Source organism: Heptranchias perlo, chromosome 15 (assembly GCF_035084215.1).
Source record: "Heptranchias perlo isolate sHepPer1 chromosome 15, sHepPer1.hap1, whole genome shotgun sequence".
Taxonomy (NCBI): Eukaryota; Metazoa; Chordata; class Chondrichthyes; order Hexanchiformes; family Hexanchidae; genus Heptranchias; species Heptranchias perlo.
In genome coordinates this window covers 47253459-47271463 of record NC_090339.1, presented here as the reverse complement: position 1 = coordinate 47271463, position 18005 = coordinate 47253459, and the positions used below count along the sequence as shown (strand labels likewise).

The 18005-nt window shown below is 41.0% G+C and overlaps 1 protein-coding gene across 5 annotated transcripts in view; it reads left to right on the top strand.

Moving 5' to 3' along the window:
* LOC137333062 (serine/threonine-protein kinase PAK 3) overlaps positions 1-18005 on the top strand; it is a 188931-nt gene that overhangs the window by 73187 nt on the left and 97739 nt on the right. Inside the window, exon 1 of one of the 5 annotated variants that reach the window (XM_067997161.1) lies at positions 3674-3869. The exons of 3 other annotated variants lie outside the window; for them this stretch is intronic. The gene's annotated coding sequence lies outside the window, so the exon portion shown is untranslated. Of the gene's footprint in view, positions 1-3673; positions 3870-9245; positions 9267-18005 lie in introns of those variants that run through there. One more of the 5 variants, XM_067997162.1, reaches the window with a different exon arrangement.

Here is an 18005-nt window from a genome sequence, read left to right as displayed (position 1 = left end):
GAGATGGGTGGGGAGATCATCCAGGGGGCAGGGGGTGGTTCTCATAGAAAAGATGACAGGGAAGGTGGGAGAGAAGCAGCAAAGTAACAGGCTGGAGTTAGGATGAGTGAGAGTTGGGAGATGTACAACTTTAACTTTATTAACTGGAGTCCTTCAGTAGCAATAGTTATCTTTAAATCTCCCCTCCATCCCACAAGTAAACAGACTTAGTTTACCTTGCAGAATTTGCATATAGTAGGTCTAGTTATTGCATCTATATTTGACTGCAACACATAAATAAAGCCACTTCTGTGTATGACTTAAGGGATACAATGGTATTTTTTCCAGATGTGCATGTGCATGACTTGATAAAGGTGCAGTAATTGAACACCAATGTCTGTGGGGCAAAAAGACTACATTCCATTTGCTTCTTACGTTGGGAAGACCAGGCAACAGGCTGCCACTGCAAGTACAAAGTGTGTGTGTATATGGATAATGGATGCTTCTAAGTGTATTTTATGAGGGGCCAGCCCATTATTTGGATGATGTTTAAGTGAAGCTCGATTATTTTGCCACTGTTGTCACAGTTGTTTCAGTATATTTTTACAAATACGTTATAAGGGAAAAAATTGTACTCAAAATGAATATGATTTAATATATTCCAATATGCTTCTTGTGCGATGCTCTTAATTTATCACCTCATTTGGTTCACCAATGACAAACTGACATCTGTAATTTTACCAATAAGCTTTTCACAATCTAATTAAACAAGTTATGAAATTTAACACACATGAGTACACTTTACTGAAATCCTAGTGAAAACACTGGAATCATCTTTTGAGAACTCTTACAGCCTAAAGCTGCCATTTTTTTCCAACAACGGCAACTTGCATTGATATAGCACTTTTAACGTGGAAAAACTTCTTAAGGCGCTTCACAGAAGAGGAAAGGAGTGGGTGCTCAACATTTGTAGGAGGGTTAGAAGGAATGACCTTATGCATGTTTGAAGAATGCTTTTTAAGAATGCTTTTAAAAGTGAGAAAGGAGGTCATGGGCAGACCAATTTTGCACAGGGGCCCTCAAACCGGCATTAGGCCCCTTATTTGCATTTGCAAAGGGCCTAACTCTTGTTTCAGGTGCGGGCCCTGGACGCCTCTTTTTCTTCCTGTACCAATATGGCGAGTGGCGAACACATAGCATGTGCGCATGCCCGCCACATTGGACGTCTTGATGCCCATTTAACGCCTGTAATTCTGGCGTGGCATCAACCAATTTCTAGACCGGTGAGTTTTGGTAGACTGTTATCCTCCAAGGTTTGTAACAACCAATCCTTTCCTCACCTGACATCCACCTGTGTACTGACGAGCAGGATCACTGGATAGTGAGCAGGAGCAGAAGCCCTGGCTAACCATTTTCTGTCTCCCAGGGCATTGAAGCCAATTCTAGTGCTCCCAATGTTGTCTCTACAAAGATCTGCTACCTCAGCTCAGACCAGAGATGGGACCTAAAGTAGGTGTTGAACTTGGGATCTTCTTGATCTGTATGAATGACATACACATCAGGTGATGCATTTTCCCACGGTTTCTTTAAAGCAGTTGGTAGCTCAGAGATGTGCTAGTTAGTGAGTTGTCCCTACATGTTAGCACAGGAATGCAGTATCTCATTGAATGGGAGATCCGGTCTGAGCCCTATTTCAACTGTGATTTCCACTCATTGTAGTCCTCTCTACCGATGCCCACACCAGCTGAGGTCCTTCTGCTGCTCGGTCATCAAGAAATGGGAAAATGAGCAAGACTACAACCTCAGCTTGTACTTTAGTGCCTACTGAGTAGCCCCAGAATGGCAGATACTTTCATTCTCCCTGTGTCTGTTCAGTTGAGGTATGAAGATTAGAAATAAACACTTTGAAGCTAAAGCTTAAAAAACTATGATGGGGGCACTCTCTGCCATTGCTGGGGCAGTTTTCCTTATCGACCCTCTCAAAGTGGATGCAGTAATGATGGTTAGTTTCATGCAAGAGAAGTTGTCAATAAGATCTTCAGTAGTGTGTAATTTGAAAATTTCCCATTATCTGACACATCTCATGTGAAACTGCTGAGCAGAAGGGTATTAAATATTCAGAAAACGAGCATGCCACTGGCTGTCAGAAATATTAAATCACGGTTGTAGAGCTAAATAAAAATGTAATATTAATGGGACTTTTTGTCATTGTGTTGTTCACATGGATCACCCCCTCCCGAGCAGGAGGAAGCTTGGCTTCTCTGATCCGCTTACTGGCTTAACTGTTTGTGTAGAGCGTGGACAGCAGTTCTTTTCTACAGATAGTGAAGGACTTGATAACTGCAATACATTGAATATGAAAAATGCAGTGAAAATGGACATTGGGGGTGACCTGTCTTCTTACCTGGTTGTTTGATCCAATTCCTATTATAAGCAGAAAGCAGAATAATATGAAACAGAAGCTGCATGTAGTAAAAATAAAACTGAAGAAAAATTAGTCATTAGTCCTACCAGTTTGAATCTTCATATTATCTATTGCAGATATTTGAAGATTTGTTTCATGCAGGTGCCTACTTGGAAAGATTGCTATGCTTTATTTTGTGGGCTTGTGCGCTTCTGTGGTAGTGGGGAGTGAATTGTTCCCTGCATAAAAGTACAGATATTTTCAGTGTATATTTCACCACTGGGTTGACCTTGCCCAAGGTAGTGTGGTTGCCATTTTAATTGCTGTATGAAAATGATTGGATGAATGAATAAATAAACATGGGCCACTTTTGCAGTACAAAAAATAATGATTTAAGGTTTGCTTAAAAAACAGTCTTGCCAGACCATAGGTTTGAACCCTGAATTAGTTGCCCTCAATTAAAGTAATGATGAATGTACTACAATTGACCTAAGTACCCCAGGCCAGGGTTCCTGCTTCTATCCAGTGAGCCCTCCTGGGAAGCACACATGGGTGGACATTGGCCGAGAGCAAGATCAGGCTTGACTGTGATGTCTACAGTTTAAAATCCTGTAAATATTCACTATGTAGATTCAGATTCAGATTCAAGTGAATAATGGCCACTTGAGCAAGTTACTGGATGGCACCTGATGCCCATAGAACAGCACTCCATCATCTGTCAGTAGCTTCAGGACAGAAGGGCAGACAATCTTGGCTAAAATCTGATTTTCATGGAATATTAATATAGCTGGCTCTTGCCTACATTGCCTCCAAGAACCATTCAGTTGTGCACTGCTACATTCTGGAGTGAGACCGTATCTGACGTCCTGAGATACGTATTCTCTTTTATGCTGTATTTTCCATACTATTGAACAGCATGAAGAAGTTACGCTGCTATTACATATTCTAGTTATACTTAAACTAGTCATTTTTGTGTTATACTATTTTGCTTCCCAGTTATTCATTATATTTTAATCATATTGCATGCTTTAGACCATAGCCTGTTGTAAATCTGACTGTAAAATGCTTGGGTAATAAGGAGAGCAAGGTTTCCACAGCAACCAGCAATGATTCAGAACTGCACTGAAAGCTTTATACCTCAGGCAAGCAACTGTCCTTCAGTTCCAAGCAGCTGCTCAGTCGGTTAGCCAATCATAGGTGCACAGGGAAGAATTACATCATATTAAAATTAACGCCATTGACATTATCTGATTTTGGTTCAGCCAATCAGTCGGGATCAATAAATGACGACATTGCCTGGAGAGCATCAGGCAGCAGTGGAGTGTTGAGGGTTTCTCTTGATGAGACTGAGGTTAGAAGTTGTTGTGAGAGGAAAATGTAAAGAAAGCAGTTGGATGAGCTTAGGTCTGTTCTCGGGAAAAACTTGTTATGCAGTGGAGGTGGAGGAGATTTAAGATGGCAAGAATGACATGCCCACCATTTACAGGTAATACTTGCATTTCTGTGGTGTGTATACGTTTGTATCTTTATTTTTATTTCACTTGGCATAGATTCTTATAGAAGTGGATATACAGAGGCCCATGTTCGCCTCACAGTCTGCCCATCCCTAACTAGCATTAATAATAATAGTGACATGTAGAAAAACTAGTTTTTTTTCTTCATTTGGCTTTTTGGGTGCAGTCATTTGGGTGTTTTTCTTTTATTCTTTATCCTCCTCAGTCAAGTCTGTGAGTGAGTTACTTTCCAATTATGACTATAGAAATAAGATTTTAACAATTCATGCTTTTGAAATCATGCACCTTCCCCCCACAACCACATGCCGTGCTTTCTATGTGTGCATACCAGAGACTTATTGTGTTGGGTGTGTTTCATGCTGTAGATGTGTTAGCATTTATGCAATGGTCATCACAGTGTATTTTCAGACAGTTAACTTAATGAATGAATGGACGACAGCAACAGTGCTGTAATTAGTCACAGATATTTTCTTTTTGCTTTTCCTTGCGATTAAGCTATTGTAGATGCAGCATGGATGCACTGGACATTTATCCTCTTTAACTATTTGAGTACCTTTTAATACCGGAGTGACTTTTTGTTTCTCTTCTCCCCTCCCTGTTCAATCAGTTCCTATGTTAATAATGCTGCTGTGCTATTTATGCATATAGAAAAGGCAAATAGTCGCTTCTGGCTCACAGAAAACAAATTACAGAATTGTGTGTTAGTTCTTTTTTTACAAGAGCTTGCCATCTGCAAGGGAACACATGAGCTGGGTATCAAGTTGTGAGTCCAGATGGGAGCTGTGCAGTAGTGCAGAGCATTGTAGAATGTTAGAGGAGGAATCTAAAAGGAATAACGTGGGATGAGGGAACTCGACCTCTCCCCCTGCCCCCCCCACCCGCCTGAAAAAACTTTCTTTTAAAACGTTACAATAAAAACAAGCAGCAGTTAGCAACTGGACATTAGACCAGCAAAAGCCAATAGCTCCAATCTGCTGCAGAATAATCCTAACAGCAGCACAAATTTGAATTCAGAGGAAGAATATATTGATATCGGAAAAGGAGAGGCACTCAAATCAATATAGAAACTGAAGTGAGTGGGAAGAAGAGTTCATCAAGAAAACCAGTTTGAAAAGAATTTCAGAAATTAAATCTCCTAAGGCAAGTTCTGTGAAAGAAGTAAAGCTCTCAAAAGGAACAAACATTAAATAATTGTGAAATTCCTTCTGGGAGAAAGTAAAACAATAATTTGAATAGCACAGTGACTGTAGGGTTAAGGACAGAATTAAAGCATTACTAAAACAGGCTGTGCAGGACCAAAAACATTGCATAACAAGGAAAGGTAAATATAAAAATTGTAGTAATGCCAACTTCTCACCCATACAGAATAAACTGCAACTACAGTTAAATGGCAGAAAAAAATGATTGATGCCTTCTTTTTTTTTCTGAGGGTACCCTCTTTTTTTTTAACCAATTCATATTCCCTTTCTGTCCTGAAGGTGTTCCTCACTCTGGGGCATGGCTCCATGGGTGGCAGCAACCGTCTGGTATCTTGGCAAAGAGCCATCTTTCATATGCAAGTCAAGAGGATGTGTGTGAGAGAGAGCGAGCGAGAGACTGTGTGTATGAGTGAGAGGAGTGGGGAATATCACAGGCAAGCATGTTCCTTTTCTAGCCTGATGTTCACATGGGCACTCCCCAGCAGGAGTCACTGAAGAGCAATCAGGAACGGGAACTGTAGCTGATTTTTCTTTTCTATCTGCTTAACCCCATAGCCTGGGGATCAAGGTGTTGAGATTTGCAGTGCCCCCTACCGAAACAAGGATCAAATCTGGGACCTCCACCCATAAGATTGAGTTCCACACTTGCCCGTGCACTTCCCAACCGAGTCATTAAGCCATCAGTTGAGCTCCAGACTTTTGTTTTTGGTTTCAAGTTCCTTCCTCACCCTCTCTATTATTCTTGGTCTTCCCATGCGTCCACAAAGGCCATTGTAAGGGAAAGAAGCAACCTGATGTTTCTAGTCCAGTGCCAGTTTGAGCCATCAAATGAATGCTCTCCCTCCATCATCTTTCTTCAGTTGCTGTCTCCTTTAATGATACATCTGAGATTGGGAGCTTCAGCGCACATGTGGGGGGCCCTCTTATAGATGAAGGGTATGGCTTCTCTCAGCTGTCACTTTATACTGACTGTGAATGGTAAATGAAACTTGAATTTCAGGAAAGAAGGGTTGACGTTTTAATCTCCAGTCCTGGATTTAACCATTTTTAGAATCTCTGCTGTAATGTTATGTGGGTGAAGGAAAGAAAATAACATGAACTTAAGTATTTTAAGTGGCATAAAAGTATTTAATATCCATTAAGAATAAAAGCAAAGAGAACATAAAATTGTGACTGGAAATAGCTGTTGAGGAAAATACTGCAAAATAAATTTGAAAAAAAATCTGGTGGGTAAAGAATCTCCATTTTTAGATTCAGGGTATCCAGAAATATTAATTTTGTACTCAGGTCTGCATATCCAAATAGATAATCATATATTCTCACACTTCCAGGCTAAGGTGTAGCAGAGTAGCCATTTAATCTGTGAGCATCTGGGAAGCTACAACTTTTCGCCTTGCTTCGGTGGAAGAATTATAAATGTTTGTTTGACAAGCATAATGCTTCTATCATTCACAGTGATTATTTCTTGAATTTTGCTTTTGGGCAGGTACTTTTGGTTAGCATAGCTGAGAGACTCATCACTAAATATTCTCAAATCTTGTTCTCAGCTGGTGAGCGGTTCACATTGGCATAGAAAGTTTGTGTAGAGCACTGCAGCAATCTCTGAAGAGCCAAAACTGCATCATGCACTGGCTGCATTTTCTGTCTTATAATCTTGCTGAAGTGTAACTGGGATTCGTGCTGACTTTTGTTGTCATTTATGCTGTGAAACTCTTCTTTTTGCGCATTGTTTTGGTTTGAAGTATTCATTTTTGGTCATTGTTGGGTAGGAAAGAACCTGTGTAGCACCGTTCATGTCCTCAGGATGTCCAATAGCCCCTTTCCTTTGAAGTACTTCACTTGTTACGTGGCAGCTTGATACATTACAAATTCTTATGTCCACATTTATAATGGAAACTGCCTATATAAATGTGTCATGCTGTAATTACACCCTCCCTCCTCCACCCCCCCTCGGCCCATTGGATGCACTTCAGGGTGACAAGTTTGGCAATCCATGTAAAAAATTCTGGCCTTTTAAAATGATTACTGCTCACCTCTAAGCATGTGTTTCAAAATTATAACCCTTGATCCATTGAAGTCTATTGGGGAAGCTCTGATTGGTTGTACGCTGCATGAAATAGTACCGAAAGCTAATTTAAAAACTCAGCTCTCCTCTAGTGCATCAGTCTGTGCTCTGTCCCTTATTCCAGCTAAGGCCCCGCTGGACTGTTTATATAATGTCCCTGTGATTCTCTTGCCAAATATTAAAAGTTGAATAATCAGTTTTGCACTTGCTCAGAAGACAAAACCACCATTTCTAAATACAGCCATTCTTATTCTTCCACATTCCAACCCCCCCCCCCCACCCCAATTACAATAACAAGCATAAACTTTGGCCTCCTACAGTGCCAAACTTTTCAATTCTCCCCTCACCCCCTCACAGTTTTTCTTTGCTGCCTGATTTTTGAGTTACTGGAGTAGCCATACTATTTCTGCTGTGCAGCCCACTCACAGAATTGTAGACATCGCTTTTTCATCCACTTTGTATTGAAATAAATAGGAAGAGGCACCTTGTCACATTGAGAAAGACAGCAACTTGCCAGAGGCATGTTTCAGACAGCCTGATCTCTGGCCTACACAGAATCCATTTGGAGGCGAGGGAGAGCAGGGTTAATACTGATATTGTAAATGTAGCGTTTTTACTAAAGTGACGTAAAATGTTGCTTTTTTTTTTAGAAAATAGATGATCATTCTGGACTGTTCTTGCATGTGGGTGTTGAGTGCCCAAAAATATGTTCCCATTGGCTATTCCATTTCCATTTATTTTTAATAGGTTTTATGTTCATGAATGACTACATTTAGAAGTGGTGTTAGGGAAACATTAGCTTCCTTATTTAAATGTACTTGACTTTTTCCATCCATCATGTCTGTGGAAAGGCTACAGACTCCCTTGTGGTTGCTCACGGTAACATTGTCGTCATTCTATGGCTAACTGACCAGAGTTGCACTCTGTGATGGGAGACTCAACCTGAGACATTTTTTTTCCTTCTACAATGTCTACACTGTATATACAGTAAGAACAAAAATGAGAACAGACCAGCCCTCTTGCACCTTGGCTGATTTATTTGAGAGACTTTAGATTGGTGTAGAGCAGTTACAATCATACCCTGTGATCAAAACCAGGATTGATTCCTTTTTTTTCCCCTTCTGAAGCTACTAAACTCATGCTGGGATACAGTTGCAGAAAGGGAGAACATTTGAGGGTGTAGGAGTATATTTCACATTTGGGGGGAAAAATATGTTATTTTTATATCAGAGCTTCACATGTGAGCTAACTGGGCTTGTAAAGATACTCTATGCTAAACCCTTGTATAAATCCTTTGTAGTTTGTGGTTTTACTTTCTCTGGGAGAGGGAAAGGAGAGTTCCTTTGAAGCAGTAGTAACCAGCTTATTTTTATGCTGAAAAATAAATTTGAAGTTGTCAGATTATATTAGAGGTTAACCAGGGATACTGCTATTTTAGGGAGAAAGAATTTGAGAAGAGCCTCGCATCATTTTCTTCATGATGATGTCACATGAGAGCATGGCAGTCATGTGGCATTCAGCCATTCACAGCGTGTGTCTGGCAGGCAGACAAGAAAAGGTTTTGCCAAGCACTTCTCAGTGACAATGATGCCCCTTTAAAGTCGAGGATGGTGGTCTGCCACTGTATGTAGCACATAAACAAAGGAACAGTTTAATGCTTTGTAACGTAACATTGGCATGTAGCAGAAGTGGCTGTTGAACAATGTGATTTACTAGGCAGTAATCGTTACAGTGCTGGATGGGGGAGTTTTATTGCATCTTTGCAAAATTGTAACCAAATGCAGATTAGCAAATTTATTTAAGGATTACAAGACCATTCTGAAGTGGTATGGTCCTCTGTCAAAGAATGAAAGGGTATGGTCTTCTGACAGAGTCCAACGAGGTTTCTCATTATCCTTGTGAGCATGAATTTAGACAGTGACATTTGGGGTGTGATTACATCTGCCCCAAGTGACCCATTACACTTTAATTTAAAAAAGCTCTTGTAAATGTTCCCAATCAGCCCTCACATCTGTCGGTGTGGTGTCCTGCACACAGACTGTTCCGTGACTGATCCGGGAATTGACACTGCTGCATAAATCCTGGATGAAGAAGAAAGACATGAGGTATTATCTCATTTAACGTGAGTGGCACTGATGTATGTCCCTGGGAGCTGGTTGCCTGCATTCATTCTGTTCGGTAGCGATGTGCGATATTGGGAGACCCAAGGGTGCAAAAATTTTAAATAACACAGTGGTAGGATTAATGTCTTGTTTATATTCCACTGGAAGCAGTTTTGCAATATGTGTGCCTGCTGGGGCAGTAGAATTTGTTCTGTTCCTGTTGTGGCTCAGATTTCAGTGCACTGTTGGCATTAGTAAAACAAATTGCACATGCATTATTTGTCAGAAGTCACAATTGTGACTTGTGACTTGGCCACCAGCATTCTTTGATGCGGGGGCAAGGTGCATTCAGATCAGTGAGTACATAGTTGTATAACTGGTCTCTGTGGGCTGAACGCTCAGATTAGCCATAATCAGAGCAAAATGGTGGCACACAGTATCTAGAAGTAGACTGTTTATGTTTCACTTTTGGTGGCCTGGGGAGAGGCCAACTCTTGCAGTGGTATTCCATGATGCTGGAGGTTTCTAGTATCACTATGTTTATATATCAGAGGTAGGGCCTCCTCCCACGGCAGTACTGTGATATTAGTGGGGTAAGCACTATGGTAATTGTACAGTAGGAACTGTGATGAAGTGCCCATTGTCAGCCTTATCTGTGTGCTACAACTCTTCTGATCATTTGGTGAAGCTTTGGCTTGCGAACATCAAATAAGTGCCACGTCTATATGTGATAGCACAAGAAATATAGATGGTGAAAAGTGTAAGAATTAGAAACAATGCTTTGACCATAAATCTTGTCATTAAAGGGCACGGAAAGTCCTGGGCTTAAGGCCATGACATTACAAACCATTTTAAACATACACCCTGGAACCATTTGTGAAGCCACTACAGTTTGTATCTCCCGTAATGACACAGCTGGCCTACTCCCCAACTCCGTCAATTCTTAATAAGCTATAGTCTCAATTCATATGGCCCATTTTTGCCATAGTCAGCCAGTTTAATTTCCATGAAATACCCTTCTGTTATGGGTATTAAGTAGTGAAAAATTCTATTTCGTCTGCTTGGTACTCTGGTACTTGGAGGGTTAATGTTTCTCTGTGTCTGATTCTGTACAGGAGGTTTAATTTGACACAAGCAGCGTAGATCCTGATGTGCACACTATTAGAAGTGCACCCCGTTTGACAGTGTAATGGACTAGGGAGCAGAAAACTGATAATTTTACACTTTATGATGGTTAAATATCAAGATGACAGGTAACTCCTTTCTAGACCTCTCCATCTGCAGTCTTCAGCGGTTAGGTTAAAAGTCATTATTCAAATTTGGACTCCATTTAACTTTGTTTTGGCTGTTCATTCACAAATTATACAGTTGTTTGTAAGCTCTATTTTTATATTGGTGCTTGTGTGTTTATTTCTCCTTCCTCTGGTCTTTGCAATAATCTCGCGTTTGATGGGAAGGACTGTGAAATTGGATGCTACTGTTTGTTTGTAAAGGAATACTCTGGTGAGACTCTGGGCTTTATGTATTACCTCTGACATATGGCCTACTCCTCTTTCACATTTGAATAAACAAAGAATCTATTCAAAGTAGATGCGTGGTGCATGAGCTCTACCAAGCTCTCAAGTTCCGAAGTATTAGTTGACTGGTTATTTTCTGTGTTGTTTTAAAATAACGTCATTCTGGATGAATAGCACTGACTTGTGAACAATGCTGCTTACAATTTGCTTCTACTTTCATCGACTTTCTGATCATTAACTCTCTCCTGCCTAAAGCTGCTGCCACAATAAGACTCTAGTGTTCCTGTTCAGGCAGCCTTTTTTGATGGGGCAACTGTTATTCTGAGCTGACTGCGAAACATGAGGTCAGTTAGTATCTGAAATGCTTTATGGCAGGGATTTAATGTTGATGGTCTCATTATACATGTAGTACTGCCTTTATTATACAATGAAAGCATCTGATGAGCACAGTACTACGTCTCTTGGGCACCAGAGGATTTAATGGTGCTATGCTATTGCAGAACTGCTTATGAAAATTGTTCCGCAAAATTTGCTGGTAGTTCGTGAGCTGTAGAAATCACCCTGTTTATATTCCAGATTTCTACATCAGCCAGAACGCTACAAGAACAATTGCATATGCAGCTTCTGACTACATAGTAGGCCATTGTACCTTCCTCAGTAGCTGAGCAAGGTCCATACTGGTCAGTGAGTACAAAACCACTTCACTTGCCTGCATGGACAAGTTGAGTGGCTCAACTTACTGATGGGCAATGTAGTCAAGACCTTCATCCCTGATCACTAGTGCAGTGCTTTTTCTGTTGCTGCCGGGGGTGTAGGTGCCTCCAGAAATGCTCATAGAAACCATTTCTTACGATCGTATGCAGCAGTGGCACCTTATTTATATTGCCAGCATGTTACTGTTGGCAGGAGCACATTGGAAGGAAAGTAAATAGAGTATGAGCAGTACACAGTGGCAATGGCATGTGTTGATTTACATCACGATATGCTACTGAGGTGCTGCTCCAGAGAGGTGAATGTGCACTCCAGAAGCTCAGTTCAAAAACGGTGCTGTGCTCAGGGAGGAACAATATTTAATGAGAACATTGATACTTATAGGATTTTCACATTGTGAGCAGCAAAAGAACCTTGTGTAAATGACCAGACGTAATGATGTTTGCAGTTTTGTTGCTGGTGTGTTCTGTGGTCAATTTCTTTATATTGTATTAAATGGATATCTTGGCCATGAATATGAGTAATTCTTCTAATTAATGAGTAAGTGACTTTCTGTGTACAAGTCTGAGGGGCCTGTCAGTAGTTGCAGGCATACATTGATGAACACTGATGTGTTTGGCTCTTATGGTCAGGCGGATGGAAATTTAATTTACAATTTTTTGAGCATTTGGAAAATGGAAGATTTTCCGATTAGTCAGGTCTCCTCATTCATTGGCTTTCCTTTGTTATCTCAAGAGGGTTTGTCCTGAACAGCTCTTGCAGAGCTTTGCAATGACAAGAACTAATGCACAAAGTTAGCTGCTGGCAAAGCACACCAGAGATTGAAGATTGTATTGAAACTGTATTGGCCCAGGAGAGAAAGAATCTTCCAGTCTGGACTGCTAGGTTTTAAAACCGCTGTTTAAAAATGAACAAATAATGCACCCCTGATAATACCTATAGAATTATGGCTGCCTTCTGAGACGAGCTGGCACATTCTCAACACATAAGATAGAGTGCAAGATTATACCAGGTTACTTGCTGAGTACATCAATGACCCTGTGTTGATTTTCCTTTCAGTCAGAAGGTTGTAGATTCAAGTCCCACTACAGGTTTGACTATGTAATCTAGGCTGACACTTCAGTGCAGTACTGAGGGAGTGCTGCGTGATCAGAGATGTGGTCTTTGAGACGAGATGTTAAACCAAAACTCTGTCTGCCTACTCAGGTGGATTTAAAAGATCCCATGGCATTATTTGAAGAAGACCATGGGCTTCTCCTGGTCTTGTGGCCAACATTCCCCCAAACACCTCACCTCTTGATGTGGAGTGGCGGAGGACAGACAGGAGATCCGCCAACACCGCTTCACCTATCAGAAATGGCAGGGCATAATATATGGGATGGAATTCCAGTCGAATCACTTTCTACCCTATTTTCCACTCACAGATCCAGAGATACACTGGGTATCTTCCTTGGCCTGGACCAGAATTCGGGCACCAAATCATTTTCCCCTTCCCCCATGTGTACAAATGATATTGATCAAATTGTCCTGCTGGAAAGGATTTTTGTACTTAGCAGTTAGTTTTCAGAGGCCCTTTGCCAGTTTCTTCTAGTTTCTCCATTATTGGCTGATGAGCTGCAACACCAGGGCTGCTTGCCTTGAGGCTTCCATTGCTCATTATGCTGAAGTTTTGGCTTGTGGTTGGTTGCAGACCAGAAAAAGATCAGTAAACTTTCCTACCACTGGGGGCAAAAATTGTGGGCTGAGCAGGGGTCTGTTAAATAGAAGATTTAACCCCGGGACTGCCAGTAAGCCCAGGGAAATTCTGGTCTCCCTGGCCGTAGCCAATTTTTGAAAGTTTTCAGTTTATATGCTGTGATGTTGAAATACTGTAAATACGAATATTATAGTAACAAAACTACTTAGATATCAAAAGTAGCTTTAATGCTATAATGTCAACATTCTTCAACTAAAATACAAAACAAATTTACACCCTTCTAAATGTGCCCTTCCCTTTTCTCATTCTTTCTTTGGTTTTTATAATTGATGTTGTTGTTTAGTTACAGCAAAGTAATAGTGAACAGTGTACATGGTATAGTAGACAGAGTACATTGTAGTAGTGAGTGAGATTTACTAAGTGGTTATAGTTGTGGACTGCCCCACGGATTGTATGTAAAGAGTGGCAGTGGTGTTAGTGTACACTGCTGTGCTCACCCATTGTTTTACAGCCTCATAGGTTGTGCTTTTACCATCAACGCTTTGGCAGTTACCTTGTTCAGGTGGGCTGGGGTATGCTCCATATCCTTTCCATGCAGCATGTGCGAAGGCTTCTCTTGTGCTGGCTGACTGGTGCCAATGTGGCCAGGATTGGAGACCAGTTCTGTAAGACTATCTTCTGGTTCAGCCTTAGGGAGTAAATTATTTTCTCTGACCATCTTCCATAGCGCAACAGTCCACTTTAGGGGGTCCTTTTGTTGTCACCTAAGGACAGGCCACACTCCTACCCAACTACAGAGATAAAACCCTGAATACACAGCAGAGCATGGAAAGGGCAAAATACTTCACGTTTTCTGTTTTTAGCCACAACTCTAGCCATTCTGGCAAAAGAGTGCATGAATTTGAGAAAATCAGCAAGCAGTGCATTGCAAGACTTGACACATTGCCTTCTGGACCTCCCATAATGGCCCCTGGACCTTAATATGGGTAAACCTCAACTGCAGCATGTCGGTCGGTGCATCCCACAAGGTGATGACAGAAGGACACTTCCTTTTTGTTTCTATTTCTATTATTTTAACTTCTCATTTTGTTTCTGCCTTGTGGTATTATGTGTTTTCAAAAGTCATTATAGCACTAATGAGTTGGGAAGGGGTCCTTTGCTGTACAGTGGTACTATGCTGATCATTTGAGTAAGTTTGGCCTGAAGCAGACATTATATCTGCCAATGAGGCAACTTGTTTTCAAAGTGTTTTTTTTAGAAACAGCTAGTTTTAATTAGAATCTTAAAATGTTACAGTGGCAGATATGATTGTTGGCATTATGCCTTTAACTAGTTACTCTCATTGCACAGTCTTTAATAAGCAAACTTGGTGAAATATTATGCGGGATCCAGATGTCTGTGCCACTTTTAGAGTGAGGCAGTAGCTAACAATTTTGATACTGGAAGGATACTGGTTTGCCTTCACCCTCAGAATTTGCAAAATGGGTGGAGGAGAATAGAAGCAAAGGTCATGAATTATTGTAACTACATAACGAGAAGGACATAGTGTCCCCTTGTTCCTTGTCTTGCACGAGTCCAGCAATACGTGGACTAGTAAATTGAATAGAAACCCATTTACCTGATTCATACGTGACGATGAACACATTAACCCATTCGTGGAATGGTGATATTCTGAAAACTATACAGCCTAATGGGACAGAAGAGGCCTAGCAGATTGCAGATCCCATCATAAAAGCTAATGCTGATAGCATAAAAGACAGAAAGAGGGAACAAGCCTAAATATTCCCAAAGAATGATTGCAGTAGGAAAGGTCAATTTCTAAAGCAAAATCCATTTGAAGTAGAGTGGAGGGAAAGTTATGAAAATGATAAGTATTTTGAGATGATCACTTTCAAAGAGGTAAGGGAACATGTGATAGATTCCTGAATAGATGGGTCACTTGAACCTCCATTAATATTGTAGCTGAATTATTAAATGAAGTGGTGTATTTTCAGGTGAAGTGTTGAATCTTCCTAATTTATACGGGGTTGGAACACAGATTTCCGAGTTGTATCCTGGAAAATACCTCTGTGAAAGTAAAAGCACTCATAATGAATGTCCTTTTTAGCTTTCAAATGCACAGTTTTTGTTTGACCTAATTATACACAGAAATGGAAGTGAATATTTACAAACAAAATCTGAGAAACCTTATTTTATGGAGGCAAGTAAAAGATTTCAATCAAACATCAGAAGAATAGGCCTATATGAGTGCCCCAAACTCTTAAAGCTGGCAGAGAGAACAAACTCTTATCCCATCAGTCTGGGTCTGGATTCAACCCAGGTCCCAGAGGTGAATGGATCACATTCAAACCTACTGAATTGCACAGTCTCTCAGCTCCTGGGCTCATGATACAACAACACAAGTACTCTAATTAATATCAAGAGTCTGTCAGAGGCCCTCTAGAAACTGAGACCTTTGATTCAGAACTGTACAAATTTACTTTAGAAAAATCCATACTCTGTCAGCCATGGAAACTTCCAAAAGCTTTCATTAAATGTAAAAATGCTTTTGGGTAAGAAGTTTTACAACTCTTCTATGTTTTTGGCTTAGAGAAGTTCTGGCTCAGTGATCACTGGTAAGTCAATCTGCTCCTTTGGGGGAGAAATTGGACATCCGTTTCTTGGGCGTGAAATAGGTGAAACGGGTTCCAAAATCGGGTTGCCCAAATAATCCCAGAGGTGCGCCTAGTGCATAATTGAATTTGGCGATTTTTAGTCACCTAGGGTGCCCATCTGAACAGGCCGTAGGTTGATTTGGTTATTCAAATTAGGGTCCTATGTTGGTTATAGGACCCCGATGTGAAATTGGACAGCAGCTAAGCGGATCTTGCACCACACAAGCTCCCACTCGTTCTTTGGAGTCTAGAGCGGCTTATCCTTAAAGGCCACTGATAAATGGCCCAAACTCTTCGATAATATTTGTGTTTTGTGGAGTCGAGAGGAGGAACAGTGCTTCTCCTGGCTCCACAAACTAACTATGTGTCACTGCCAGCCCTCTCAGCACTGCCCACCACCCCCCCCCCCCCGCCCCGCCCTGCCCTTGGAGGACCTACCTTAGGGCTGCTTCTGGCATTGTAGCTTGTTCAAATTGCTGCCGTTTGTACCAGCAAACTGCTTCCGGATGTCTGCTTGGTGTCTGCAGCTCACCAATTAACTGCAGAGGAGGCCTGGTGCCAAATTTTGCACTGGCCTTGTGCCGGTACGTACTCTGCTGACATGCCGCCTGTTTCAGGTGCAAGTCCTATTTCTATCCCATATCTCCGGTTGGTCCCACTGGAAACATGTCGAGCTTACTGCCACTCAAAGTGTTGCTTAGCCTCTTGATGGAGAACAGATGGCATCCTTGTACATAGCCACCAAAATTGACACCGACTTGACCCTAACCCTAACCAAGTGCCAAGTTCAGTCCCTGCTCTTTGCTGAGTTAGCTAATCTTAGCTAGGGCAACAGCGGAGAAGCTATATTTGGCTTCAGTGTCCCTAAGATTCCTTCTTCCAGTCATTATTCAGTAACTTTTGCTAGAAAGCGCTTACGAGTGGACATCAAATGATGACAGGATTGATTTCAGCTGAAATGCCCCATAATTGAATATTCAGTGTCAAACTCATGCCATTTAATGGTGATTTAGACAAAGTGCTAGTGGGCAGCCACTGCTAATGAAACTGTACATCAGGGTAAGTCACCATAATCAGGAAAAGAATGAATACATATCAAATTTTGCCCGTGTAGTTTTTTTTGTTAATTAGGTGCTTACCAACTCTTCTCATTGTCTCAGATTTAGGTACAGCTGCTGAACAGAGCAGGTGTGAGTGTGTTGTTGGATAGGTGTGTGTCTGTGAAACTTGGCTAGTGTCGAGGGGTTGCGTGGCTTTTGGATTTTTTGCAAAGTGTTGGACGACTTTATTCTTGAAGAAACTCAAACCTATAACGACAAAGTCCCTGGAGAGGAGCCAAGATAATTCTTGTACTTTTTGCTGTGAGTGCAATTTCTTTAGACCACATCCAGCTTGACATTTCATCAGAAAAGCCTGGTTTACCTTATCTGTAGCTCTAAACAAAGTATTCATCTTATGGCCAGGGCCCCTATAATTATGAACATCACATTTTTCCTGTATTTCTTGTTTTATTTTTCATGACAACAGGAAGAATTAGGTAACTTCATGGTGTCTTAATTGTTTTACTTCTTTTCAAGTTGATGTGAGCAACAAGTAAACATTGGTCATTCACATGGCTTTTGTTGCCCTATATCTTCAGAGAATAAATTTTGGTTACATTTAAATATCCCTTGACAGCCATGTAAATCGTGTTTTAAATAAATGTATTCATTGAATTTCAAAAGATTTTTCGACTATTGAAAGAATCAGAAAATTTTGCTGCCGTAAATGTAACTTGCAAAATTTTCTTGGTTGATTGAGAAAATTAAAAACATTGGGGTTCCAAAATTCCTAGGGCCAGAGAGGATGGAAAACCTGATTTCCATCCAGGAAGTGGGGCAGGATTTTGGGGAGGAACCTGGTTATGCTCCATTTGCACTGACCCTTTAAATTAAAAGTGGGAGAGGAAGGGGGTTCCAGGGTGGATCTTCCCCCCCACTCTCCCCATGTCAAGGAGGTATGTCTGGGGAATTTCCAGTTCTTTCCCTGGAATTCCACCTATTCTGCCTTTGGTAGGCCTTAGCAGAATGCATACCAGCTGAGAGCTGGTGCGAGACCTGTTAAGGCCTTTAAGAAGGTCCTAGATTTTTATTAGACTAAGGTAATCGATTCTGATGGGGAACCT